The following is a 13,028-nucleotide window of genomic DNA, read 5'->3' on the forward strand; positions in this document are numbered from 1 at the left end:
CCCAGAGTCCTCCCCTTGACCAGCACAGTCTTTCTCTCACTCATACTCTTTATTGTGCCGTTTGATTCAGCCTCTCTGGCATTTTACAGGGAAAGAGGAGTAAGAATAAATGTGACTGACACTAGGGACAAAAGGGGTACATGTACCAGTGGGCAGAAGGGCAGAACCAAGCAGTGGGGATTGTGGAAAGGAATGTTCCAATACCCGTTTCCATGTCTCTCATTGCTCTTCCACCTCTCCACCCAAATCCTAGAACATCACAGCCACCGTCAGTTAGGGGACCATAGTAAGAGTGGTCTCCAAAGTCCAATTCTGATCCACCTCTACTTGTTGTGTGACCTGAGCAAGTTACTTAATCCCTCTGTACCTTTGTTCCCTTTTCTGCAAAATGGAGATGATAGAATAGTGCCCACTTCACAGGGTTGTTGTAAAGATTAATCTGTGGAAATATATGGGTGTGTGGAAAGGGCTTGATGCACTCACTCTAAGTGCTCAATAAATGTTTCCCATTCCTTATTTCTATTTTTGCTAGTCACTTCCACGGTGACTCTGCATAACCAGCATACCTATTACTCCCTCATTCTGGTACATGCCAGGATCTTGTTTTAATCAACCATCCCATGGCATCCTGTTGCCATATTAGACCACTTTGCAATCATTGTATTTCTACCATCTCCCAAGGTCCCCAGTTGTCATCTTGTCGGTTTTGTTACTTTTGTTACTCCTCATCCAGTATCCTGGCACTGCACTCCTGATCACCTCCATTGGCTCCAAAGGCCTCCAGGGCTCATTCCTTCCCCTGCTCTCCTTCTGGGTGCTAGAGGGCACATACATCACCCACATTGGGTCTTAATGAGATGGGCTGGTTGAAGAGGGAATGGACTCCGAGGAGCATGTTTCTTGCAGGAAGAACATTTCCACTCAAAGATTTCACTTATTTCTCATATTTTTTTTATTGGAGTTCAATTTGCCAACATATAGCATAACAACTAGTGCTCATCCCACCAAGAGCCCCCCTCAGTGCCCGTCACCCAGTCACCCCAATCCCCCGCTCACCTCCCTTTCCACTACCCCTTGTTCGCTTCCCAGTTAGGTGTCTCTCATGTTTTGTCACCCTCACTGATATTTTCACTCATTTTCTCTCCTTTCCCCTTTATTCCCTTTCACTATTTTTTATATTCTCCAAATGAATGAGACCATATAATGTTTGTCCTTCTCCGACTGACTAAGTTCACTCAGCATAATACCCTCCAGTTCCATCCACGTGGAAGCAAATGGTGGGTATTTGTCATTTCTAATGGCTGAGTAATATTCCATTGTATACATAGACCACATCTTCTTTATCCATTCATCTTTCGATGGACACCGAGGCTCCTTCCACAGTTTGGCTATTGTGGACATTGCTGCTAGAAACATCGGGGTGCAGGTGTTCCGGTGTTTCACTGCATCTGTATCTTTGGGGTAAATCCCCAACAGTGCAATTGCTGGGTCATAGGGTAGCTCTATTTTTAACTCTTTGAGGAACCTCCACACAGTTTTCCAGAGTGGCTGTACCAGTTCACGCTCCCACTAACAGTGCAAGAGGGTTCCCCTTTCTCCGTATCCTCTCCAACATTTGTTGTTTCCTGTCTTGTTAATTTTCCCCATTCTCACTGGTGTGAGGTGGTATCTCATTGTGGTTTTGATTTGTATTTCCCTGATGGCAAGTGATGCAGAGCATTTTCTCATGTGCATGTTGGCCATGTCTATGTCTTCCTCTGTGAGATTTCTGTTCATGTCTTTTGCCCATTTCATGATTGGGTTGTTTGTTTCTTTGCTGTTGAGTTTAATAAGTTCTTTATAGATCTTGGAAACTAGCCCTTTATCTGATATGTCATTTGCAAATATATTCTCCCATTCTGTAGGTTGTCTTTTAGTTTTGTTGGCTGTTTCTTTTGCTGTGCAGAAGCTTTTTATCTTGATTAAGTCCCAATAATTCATTTTTGCTTTTGTTTCCCTTGCCTTCATGGATGTATCTTGCAAGAAGTTGCTGTGGCCAAGTTTAAAAAGGGTGTTGCCTGTGTTCTCCTCTAGGATTCTGATGGATTTTTGTCTCACATTTAGATCATTCATCCATTTTGAGTTTATCTTTGTGTACGGTATAAGAGAGTGGTCCAGTTTCATTCTGGACAGCATGTGGCTGTCCAATTTACCCAGCACCATTTATTGAAGAGACTGTCTTTTTTCCAGTGGATAGTCTTTCCTGCTTTGTCGAATGTTAGTTGACCATAGAGTTGAGGGTCCACTTCTGGATTCTCTATTCCATTCCATTGATCTATGTGTCTGTTTTTGTGCCAGTACCACACTGTCTTGATGACCACAGCTTTGTAGTACAACCTGAAATCTGGCATTGTGATGCCCCCGGCTCTGGTTTTCTTTTTTAATATTCCCCTGGCTATTCGGGGTCTTTTCTGATTCCACACAAATCTTTAGATGATTTGTTCCAACTCTCTGAAGAAAGTCCATGGTATTTTGATAAGGCTTGCATTAAATGTGTAAATTGCCCTGGGTAGCATTGACATTTTCACAATGTTAATTCTTCCAATCCATAAGCATGGAATGTTTTTCCATCTCTTTGTGTCTTCCTCAATTTCTTTCAAAAGTGTTCTGTAGTTTTTAGGGTATAGATCCTTTACCTCTTTGGTTAGGTTTATTCCTAGGTATCTTATGCTTTTGGGTGCAATTGTAAATGGGATTGACTCCTTAATTTCTCTTTCTTCAGTCTCATTGTTAGTGTATAGAAATGCCACTGATTTCTGGGCATTGATTTTGTATCCTGCCACACTGCCAAGTTGCTGTATGAGTTCTCACAATCTTGGGGTGGTGTCTTTTGGGTTTTCTATGTACAATATCATGTCATCTGCAAAGAGGGAGAGTTTGACTTCTTCTTTGCCAATTTGAATGCCTTTTATTTCTTTTTGTTGCCTGATTGCTGAGGCTAGGACTTCTAGTACTATGTTGAATAGCAGTGGTGAGAGTGGACATCCCTGTCATGTTCCTGATCTTAGGGGAAAGGCTCCCAGTGTTTCCCCATTGAGAATGATATTTGCTGTGGGTTTTTCATAGATGGCTTTTAAGATGCTGAGGAATGTTCCCTCTATCCCTACACTCTGAAGAGTTTTGATCAGGAATGGATACTGTATTTTGTCATATTTTTATTGAGCATGTCTTCTGGACCAACCACTGCTCAAGGGTTGAGAGATATAATAATAAGCAGAAATAGACTATGGAGAGGTTGGTCTACTAGGGAGTGAGACATTTACCAAAGAACCCCCAAATAAATGTGTAGAGGAATTACAAACCAAGATGAGGGGGATTCCTGGGTGGCTCAGCAGTTTTAGTGCCTGCCTTCAGCCCAGGGCGTGATCCTGGGGTCCCAGGATCGAGTCCCACATCAGGCTCCCTGCATGGAGCCTGCTTCTCCCTCTGCCTGTGTCTCTGCCTCTCCCTCTCTCTCTGTGTGTGTCTCTTATGAATAAATAAATAAAATCTTAAAAAAAAAAAAAAAAACAAGATGAATGTTCTAAAGGGAAGCAGTAAAAAAATCTGTAACAGAGGAAGCTGACCTAGCTGGGGTGGGGGGTGAGGGATGGGGATGTATGTGCTTAATTAAGCTGAGATCAGAAAGGTGGGTAGGAGTCAATTGAGTGTGGGAGGAGAGAGTCCTAGGCCAAGGAACCAGAAGTGCAAAGGTCCTGAGGTGAGAACAAACCTAGTAATAGGGTTGGGATTTGGTCTCCATTCCAAGAAGAGTGTAAGCATGGGGTAATAGGTGCAGACTTGGATTTTAGAAGATGGCTGCATGCAGAATGGTTAAGATCAGCACAGCTCTCCCCACCTCCATTTTTTTTGTTTTTATTCATGAGAGACAGAGAGAGAGAGATGCACAGAGACACAGGCAGAGGGAGAGGGAGAAGCAGGCTCCACGCAGGACTCGATCCGGGGTCCCCAGGATCAGGCCCTGGGCTGAAAGCGGCGCTAAACCGCTGAGCCACCCGGGCTGCGCCCTACCTCCAGTTTTTATGGCCTGAGGACTGCACCATCTCCACCCCCACCCCCAGCTTCCCTCCTCGAAGCCCCTCCTCACTCCCCTTCTCACATTTCTGTGAGGATTAGGTCATCGTGGGGGAGGGGAGGGAGTTCTAGACCTCTGAGCCTCCTTTATCCTAAAGGGCTAGGGCAGCCCTGAGAGGGGGTGGAAGGGGAGGGACAAACACAGTACCCCGCCCTTCCCCCCATCTGGAGCCCCAACTGGAGCCCTATCTCCTTCCATCCCAGACTGTTGTGGAACAGCTAGCTGTATGTCCAAGAAGATATTTTTATACAATTTTACATTTTATGAAGGGCATCTAGTCTTGCCACTATGACTGACTCCCCTTGGGGCCTTGGGCAGCTTACCCCCTCTTTAGGTCTCAGTTTCCCTGTGCAAGGTCAATGGACAGGGACCTAATGTTCAGCAGGGTGATTATAGTTAACAATACAGTATTGTATACTTGGAATTTGCTAGGATAGTGGATCTTAAATGTTCTGACTACACACACACACACAATGGTAATTGTGAGGTGATTGACTTCATTATGGTAATCATTTCATAATATATATGTAAATCAAGTCATTAGGTTGTATATTTTAAAGTCATACAATTTATTTATCAATTATACCTTAATAAAGTGGTAAAAAATTTGCAATGGGCAGCACTGTCTAATAGAACTTTCTTACTAAAAAAAAAAACTTTCTTACTGATGAATATGTTCTGCATCTGTGCTGTCCAACGTGGTAGCCACTAGTTACATATGGTCATTAAGACAGTGAAATGTGGCTGGTGAGTCAGAAGAGCTGGATTACATTTTAATTTAATTTAATTTAATTTTATTTTACTTTATTGTTTTTAATTTGTGCTTAAAGAACCACATGCAACTAGTGGCTACCATACTGGACAGCACAGGCAGATCTTAAACTTTTATGAAAATCTGATGACAGTTAAGGACTCCTCCTTAGAAAAATATCCATATACTCTATCATAGATGGGCCTCTCCAGTCCCATGTATATATCCCAGGCAAGCATAGCTGACTGCCTGGAGTTCAGATCCCTCAGCTGCTCTGGCCTTCTCTCTGCCTTGAAAATGCAGGAAAAGAGGGTCGTTGCCTGGAGGTAGAATGAATGGGATGACCCCAGGAACTAACAGACCACAGTTTTAAGCCAAGATTTCTGCCCCCAGCCTAGTGCATTTCCCATACATCTAAAGAAAGGCAAGGTGGTGAAGGGCAGGGTGCAGGGGTGACAGGAGAGAAGTTCAGTCTTTTCTCTCTGTCTTGACCTGAACTTCTTCCTGCCCTGCTTCCTGGCAAGCCACCCAAATGCCACTGGGCCAGGTCCTCTTAGGGCACACAACTCCATTGGAATGCAAGGCTGTGCTCTGGAGATGAGATTGTGCCATGGGCCCGCAGTGTTTATGAATTGAAGGGTTTGGAGTAGTCAGACAGTGGGAGGCCTAGGCCAAGATGGTGGATCCCTTGGCTCTAGTCTAGCCCTTCCTGGCCTACTGGCAGTGGAAAAGGGAGCTATCACTGTGTGCTGCTCTGGACCTTCTAGCTGGTGCTGCCTCCTCCTGCCCCCAGCACTACCTACTCACTCCTGATGTTTTTACTGTTTTTCCAGGTCATCTGAGAGTCAGACACTGCTCCCACCCACCAATATGGAGGTCTGGAGGTGCTCAGAGAAACTCATTTCCAGCCTTGCATGGATGAGTGTGTCCTCTCACTGTGGGGAGGGAATATTGTCTTCCCTGTCCTGCTGGATCCAGCCACTCCTCCCCAGGACACTTCCTACATAGACTCATGTATAGGGGATGACCTTCATTGGGACTTAACTTTCTATCCTCTGCTCCCTTTCCCTCCTTGCTGTTTTTGCCTGCCCTCTCCTCCTTTGTCTCTTAGATGTCCATTCCTGTGCCCCCATCTGCAAAAAAGTAGTTGGTCACTTCCTGCCCCCATAGGGTCTTTATTCCTTTGGTTTCAACAGCAATGCTGGAGTGGTGAGACTCAGGCTCTGAGACTGACCCCGGTGTGGACCACACAGGGTGAGAAACCCCTTGTCCTAAGCCCTCTAGAAGCAGAGCTTGTGGCCAGGATTCAGGTAAAAGCCCACGGGGCTGAGGGTGAGGAAGAAGGAAATTTGCACAAGGAAGACACAGGGCAAGGTGGTTCAATGCCTTACCATGTTGACTTGCTTCCTGGGGGCCAAAGAGAAACCCTGCAGATTGCTCGGCCAATGTGTGCACTCAGCATGTGGTCAGACTCCTCTAGAAGGCTGTAAAGAGGAAGCTTACCTTGGAGTAGCCCATAGCTTCCAACCACAGCCTATTCCCATGGCCCAGGGCTCACCCCAAGCTTCTGGGTTCTGTCAACCAACCTTGGTGGCACCCAGAAACCAGATCCCACATCACACAGTGTGGCCTTTCATCTATACCTGAAAGTGGGGGGCAGCGTCCAAGAAAGCAAGGAGGTAGTTAAGGCACTTGAGAGAAAAGGTTTGTGTCTCAATACTGTCCAACCATTGAGCCACCGAGATCCACTCACACCTTTGCATTATATCTGACTTCCCCACTACATATGGGGCCTCCATTTTTGTCCATGAGAACAAAGTTGTCATCATTTCCCCAGAAAGAGAGGTACAATCCACTGTAAACAAGGCCCCTTCACAATAATGCTAGATGTGAATCAAGGAGGATAAAGACAAAGGGTTAATGAATCAAGCCACAGTCCCCACTGCTGTAGCTGGTCCTGACTCCATGCTTGATATTGTCTCCCACCTCCTCTTACCTTCCGTTAAACCTCTATAGATCTACCTAATGAGATTATATAGGCTTTCATCCCTGAGAGCTCTGAGCCCTTGGTTGCCTTTCCTTTGGAGATCGTCATTGTTGAGGTTGTCCATTGTCAATTTCAACTGGGTAGGAGATTCTAAGAGATACCCAGTGAATCTCCTAGCTGGGTTCAGACATACCCTTCCCTGCCCTTTTTGCATCTCATGCATTCTATCTACAGCTCTTATTCCTCATGATAATCAAAATCAATGACCTTGACCAGTACAGTAATGAATGTCATTTTTTTCCTATCAGTCCCCTGGCATGAGGAGCAGAAGGGGGCCAGGTGGAAGTCACAGCTTTCAGTTTAGTGCAAAACATTACTATGTTCCCTGCTACAGTTCTCCCTTTCTGGGAACTAGGACCTCTAATTGACAGAGCCTACTGTTTTGAGAACAAGAAGCAAAAATTGTACAGATCTGAGAGTGAGATGGGCCGCTTCCACTTCCACGCTGATTCTGGGACTTGTAATTTCTAGGTATAGGGGACACAGTGCTCTTCAAAACAAATACCACGTTCAGGGCCCAAACCCACATGTGTTATGTTCCTGCCGGCAACTTCTGAGCATCTGACAGGCTGCTCCACTGTTCTTCCAGGCCCACTGCTTCTGGGTGATGAGGTACAACTACGTAAGATCAGTGAATCTGTTGAATTGAGTACCATCTCATTATTACCTCGTATCCCATGCACAAATTAATTCAAAATGAATCGAAATCTAAATATAAGAGCTGAAAGTATATAAGTCTTAGGTGACCTCATTATTGTACCTTCTTTGTGGAAGCATGGTGGACAAGGAAGACAAGCTCAAACCCAAGCATACCCTGGTTCTAGTAAGGACAGATCATCACTGTCCCCTCCAGTGTGGAAGGAAGGGATTCAGTGCAATCCATCTGCTACCAGGGGCTTGGCTGGTCTTCTGAGGAAGAGAACCACACCAGCTGCTCATCGTGGGTCTCGCTGCAGGCAGATTGAGCCCTCAGAGTAGTAGGACTAGCTCAGTCTTGGTGGGAGGTGTCCATGCTGTTGGGCCCATATATTGTCCCCATTCCTGGTACCATGGCCTTTTGATAGCATCAAAAGCTATTGTGCAGGCATTTGGTGTGGACAGGAAGAGATTCACTCACCTCATGAATCATTCTGTCTGCTTTATTGAGAGCCTCTGGCAGCAGATGCTTTAGAGGGTGTTTGAGACCTAGAAGTTTGCACACTTGGTACCCGCTTTCAGAAGTCTGTCCATCTACCTTTCCCTAGCCCTCATTGTCAGTGATCTTGGTTTTGTTCCTACCAGGCTCCTGACCAATGAATGAGCCAAGTCATTCACTACTCCCCAGGAGTCAGGGAATATCCAATCTCAGACTGCTGCTTCTTCTGGATGAAGCTGATTACCAAATGTACTGCTCAGAGTTTTGCTCCTTGGGTGGAACTTCCCTTCACCATGTCCTTCAGGGTTGCCCCTCAGAGGGCCATAATGTGGCACCAGTCCACCCCAGACTCTCACCAACATACCACACTAGTTATCTGTGAGCCTCTTCCTTGTCATCTGAGAAGCCATGAGAGATTTATGATCCCATGTTCCCCTCCATTCCTATCTGCCCCTGACTTTCTCTCTCTGTTCCTGAATCACTGGGAAGTGGTCCCTCACCCCTCTGGCCTCTGATCTCGCTTCACATCCTTGCCAGACCAGGCCAGATGGGAGTTGGGGTGCTCCTTTCTCCTGGGTCTTGGAGATAGGGTGCTGCCTTTCCCAAGCCCTTAACATCATCACAGCAGTAACCATATGATAACAACATCGCCCATAACTCCTGCTGATGAGGTGCTTCCTCGTGTGCCAGGCAATGTGCTGATAAGCAGGGCCAGTGCTAGAACGAAAAGAATCAGGAGCTTAGGACACAAATTTTAAGAAGCTTCCAGTGTCATATAAGTCCCAAGTTCCTTACATTTGGGGTTCCAGGCACTTGCATTGCTCAGTCCTGACCCTACTGATAAACTCTTAACATCTATCTTCTTTCATTCTCACAAGTAAATACTATTACCCCCATTTTACAGATGAGATTACTGATTTAAAGGTTCATCTGGGGGATCCCTGGGTGGCTCAGTGGTTTGGCGCCTGCCTTTGGCCCAGGGCACGATCCTGGAGTCCCGGGATCGAGTCCCATGTCGGGCTCCCGGCATGGAGCCTGCCTCTCCCTCCTCCTGTGTCTCTGCCTCTCTCTCTCTATGTCTATCATAAATAAATAAATAAATCTTTAAAAAAAATGAAGGTTCATCTGCCAAAGTCACACTGCTAGCAATCGGCACAGCCATGTTTTCTGCCTTTAGGGCCTGAGCTCTTAACCTCTCAGCTCTATCAGCCAATTTTAGGCTGGCCTGAGCCTTGTGGGAAGCTCCCTGAGGGTGATCCTCCAGAAAGTCGAGGTTCCACTCAGATGTGGGCTGCAGGACCAGATTGCACTGATGCAGGCTGGCTGGGTCCAAGGACCTAGGTCCCACAGGATCAACCAGAAAGGTCCTTGGCTTCATGTAGGAGAGAAATCAAATGTGAGCCAAAGAAAGTGAAAACAGTTTACTGAATCATGTGAGTGACAGAGGATAGCAGAGGGAATGTCCAGGAGACTCAGAAAGGAGAGAAGAATGAGTCTTGTTGCTTGGAGCTAGGGGTTTATTCTGGCAAAGGGTCCGGGGTACTGTTTCTTCAGGAGTCCGTGGTACAATCCAATCAAAGGCCAGTATCAGGTGAATGAACAATAGGCATTATCTCATAAATTACCGAAGGTAGGGGTCAGCTAAGGTTTGTTTGAACGTAATGTACTGGAACATGTTTGGGATCTGGCTTTTCTTAGATGTTATCAGGTATTTGGGGCCTAGGACAAAACTCAGAGAATGATTAATTTTCTTGCTTCCGCCTTGAAGTGTGAGCATAGCTTCTTTGGCTTATTCAGAGGCAAAATACGAAACATGAGTAAATTGGGTCGAGCAGAAAAACAGCAGAGACGGAGGCCTTCTGAAACGGAGCTTCCTACTTCAGCACCATGCCCTTTCTCGGCATTAGCAAAGTCGAAACAGGTTTTGTGCAGGCACCGGAAGGAAGGGGCTGCACCAGAGCGGGCAGGAGGAAGGTGTGCTTTCTGGAGCATGTCCACTAGATGGCGCTCCAACACCGAGCCAATGAGCTCGGGCAGCCAAGTGGGAGGCCCCCCAGCGGAGAGACGCAGAGCGAGGCCTTCTCTCTTCTGGCCAGCCTCCCCAGGACCCGGCGGCTGGGGTCCCGACCGAGGTCTGAGCCTCGGCCTTTCTCCTGAGCGCTGCCCACCAACCCAGGTCCCAAACCTCGCTCTGCTCCCGGCTCTCTGAATCTCCCACCCCCTTTCCTGCTGCCCTCAAGGGATAGACTCTGGGCGAGAAGGAGACTCAGGGCACCTGGGAGAGAATCTTCCTGCTTTCTCCTGCAAATTGAGCAGTGCCCAGCACCTCCCAGTGCCTCCACAGCACTGCCTCTTCCCTCCGTTCCCTTCCTGAATTCCCCAGGCCCTCCCTGTCACTCCCACCCTCTCAGCTTCTGCCAGTCTTCTGAGGCAGGGACCATTAAGGCCGTTTCCACAGATTTGGTGATGCAAATGAATGCAAATATATGCAAATAGCCATGTAAAGGAGGCTTGCCACTGTGGTTCTAAGTGGCTGTCACAGCTTCTCTGACACCTGTTCTGAGAGACAACTGCCCTGCCCCCCTCCTGCTCAGGCATCTATCTGCTATTTACCCCCCTTTCTCTTCCAAAGCTGACTTCTGGCCCCCTTTCCTTCAGAGCGCTGGGTGGTTTTGGGTTACAAAGGACCCTTGGGGTCTTATCTCCACACTCTAGAGAGGGCAAGGAGGGAACCCCATCTTAATGCGCACAGACTTTGGCATCTGAAAATTACATCATTTTCTGGCTGTGTGGCCTTGGAAGAACAGCTTAACTTCTCTAAGCCTCAGTTTCATCACCGGTAGAATGGCAATAATGATAGTATTCACCCCAGGCTTTTGTAAAGATTCCACACAATGGAAGGCGCCTTAGCACAGTGTCTCTAAACAAAAGAAGTGCATTAGCTATTAACATCGTTATTGTCATTGACACCACTGGTCATCACATTCTCAGGGCTCAGGCTTGGAGACTGGTATGCAGGGGGACACAGCTCAGGCATGTGTACATGTGGCCCCCTCCTTGTGCATGCACGCGCATACACGCGTGCACAGCTGACAGCCTCACGCACTGGCGGGGCACATGCTCCGGTACACACACATTCAGAAACACACACAGGAGGAGGCTGTGGGAGGTGGAATCTGAGTCATCGAGACCAGAACTGTGGGTGGTGCCTTTGTCCTGATTTCCGGGGCTCCATGCTCCATTTCAAACAAGAAAATCTATGGGGGATGGCACAGCCAAGCCTCCAACCAAAGCTCATTGTGTGGGCCTTCTTGGATCAGCCCCCTCCCCAGCTGGTCCCCACCCAGCTCTGTGTCATCTAGGCTCTCCTTCCTCTGACCTTGCTCTCAATGCCACTGACTCCCCACAGGAAGGGCAGGGTAGGCACTCTGGGTCCTTGACATCATACTGCAAGGCCTCGATGACATCATAAAGCAGGTGCCACCCACTCCCTGGAGCATGCCTGGGGAGCTTGATGAGTATGGCGGGGAAGAAGATCTGGGGGAGTTAACATGTGGTGGTAGTTGAGAGCCCTTAATTGGGAAGCAGGTAGGTTCAAGTTCAAGTAAGTCCTGGTTTTATGTGACCTTTGGTAGTTTTCTTAACCTCTGTATCTCAATTTTTTCACTCAGGGAATGAAGTCAGTCATACCCAACTCAGAAGGGCTTTATGTCTTTTCCATGAGATGATGCACATAAGTAGATACTTTCTTCAGTGCCGCATGGACTGAATGTACATACATGGCCATTATTTTGGATGATGCTTATCAAAAGTAAGGGCACATGGTCTGGGCAACCCACCCCTAGCAGCTGGAGCTGCCCCTCTTCCCACATTACCCAGGCCTGGAGAGGAGGAGAGCCACAGTGCTACCTGCTACATGGGGTCCTAGAGGGCCACCTCCTAGGTTGGGCATGGGTGGGGATATCATGCTTGTGTCTCTGGAGACAGGTTTGGCCAGCTTTTCTTCTCTTGGATGGGGAAATATACTTGTCATGATGGGACAGTCTTGAAAATTCTTTCTTTGAAAGGAAACTGCCATTTACTGTGCTCCTGTAACGTGCCAGGTACCATGCTGGGTGCTGTTCCACGTGAGCTCCTTTCACCTTTCCAGCAGTCCTGAGAAGAAAATGAGTGACTTGCCCAAGGACACAGTGGGTAAACAGAGGAACCAGGATGCAGACCTACTCCCATTCCATGCTCTCTGCCTTACCGCATCTTTCAGAGGTTTTAACTGATTCATGGACATAGCATCCAAGAGTATCAATTCCCTGAATGTGCAGGGGGAAGGTTTTCTATTTCTTGGGTCAGTCTCTTGAGAGCCTTGTGGGTGATGGCAGAGCTGGTGTGAGCTAGTTAATATACTGGAAGTGTCCCCAGGTGTCATACACTTGGCTCCCAGCCAGTGGTTATATGATATCAGGGAAGGGACACAGGTGCACGGGACACAGGTGCATGGAGGTAGGGGGTGGGGTGGGGGCATCCTAGACACCTGCTGGAGGCTCAGTCCTATGCCAGTGGGTAGGTGGGTGAGGAGGGGGAAGCAGCAGATGGACAGGGGCAGGATTGGGGAGGGATGCTGAGTCGGCTCTGAAGCCCAAGGTGACTTGAGAATCTGCCAAGAAGAGGCAAGTGTGAAGGAGAAGAAAGGAAGGGAGGGGAGGGGAGCTGTAGTGGAGGAGAAACTGAGGCAACCCAGAGGGAAAGGATAGTGGGGTCAGGACGTTTGCCCAAAAATGGTTAGGTATACAGGCTCTAGGGTGAGATGATTCCAGTGGCAAGAATGGTCCATTAGTTTCCTCAGCTGCAAACCAGGGTACAAATAGTCTGTACCCCGAGAACCTCCAGTTCTCTACCACTAGAACCTAAACTTCATTTTGGCCTAACTGCCAAGGAACAAGCCACAAGGACATTAATCACTATTGGGCCCAGGAAGGGCCAGCTT

General features: G+C 47.5%; 2 long non-coding RNA genes across 3 annotated transcripts; one reads left to right on the forward strand and one right to left on the reverse strand.

Moving 5' to 3' along the window:
• Nucleotides 1–9,453: 9,453 nt before the first annotated feature.
• LOC119870212 lies at nt 9,454–11,480 on the reverse strand. Its single transcript, XR_005355466.1, has 2 exons — nt 11,427–11,480; nt 9,454–10,967 (listed from the first exon to the last, which is right to left on the reverse strand). It is a non-coding gene; the product is annotated as an uncharacterized LOC119870212 (long non-coding RNA).
• A 7-nt stretch (nt 11,481–11,487) lies between these two features.
• LOC111092028 lies at nt 11,488–12,336 on the forward strand. 2 transcript variants are annotated; one of them, XR_005355465.1, is made up of 3 exons: nt 11,488–11,635; nt 11,719–11,858; nt 12,115–12,336. It is a non-coding gene; the product is annotated as an uncharacterized LOC111092028 (long non-coding RNA). The 2 variants fall into 2 exon arrangements; XR_005355464.1 differs by lacking the exon at nt 12,115–12,336 and having other exon boundaries at nt 11,719–12,089.
• Nucleotides 12,337–13,028: the final 692 nt, after the last annotated feature.

Source organism: Canis lupus, chromosome 2 (genome assembly GCF_011100685.1).
Source record: "Canis lupus familiaris isolate Mischka breed German Shepherd chromosome 2, alternate assembly UU_Cfam_GSD_1.0, whole genome shotgun sequence".
Lineage (NCBI taxonomy): Eukaryota > Metazoa > Chordata > Mammalia > Carnivora > Canidae > Canis > Canis lupus.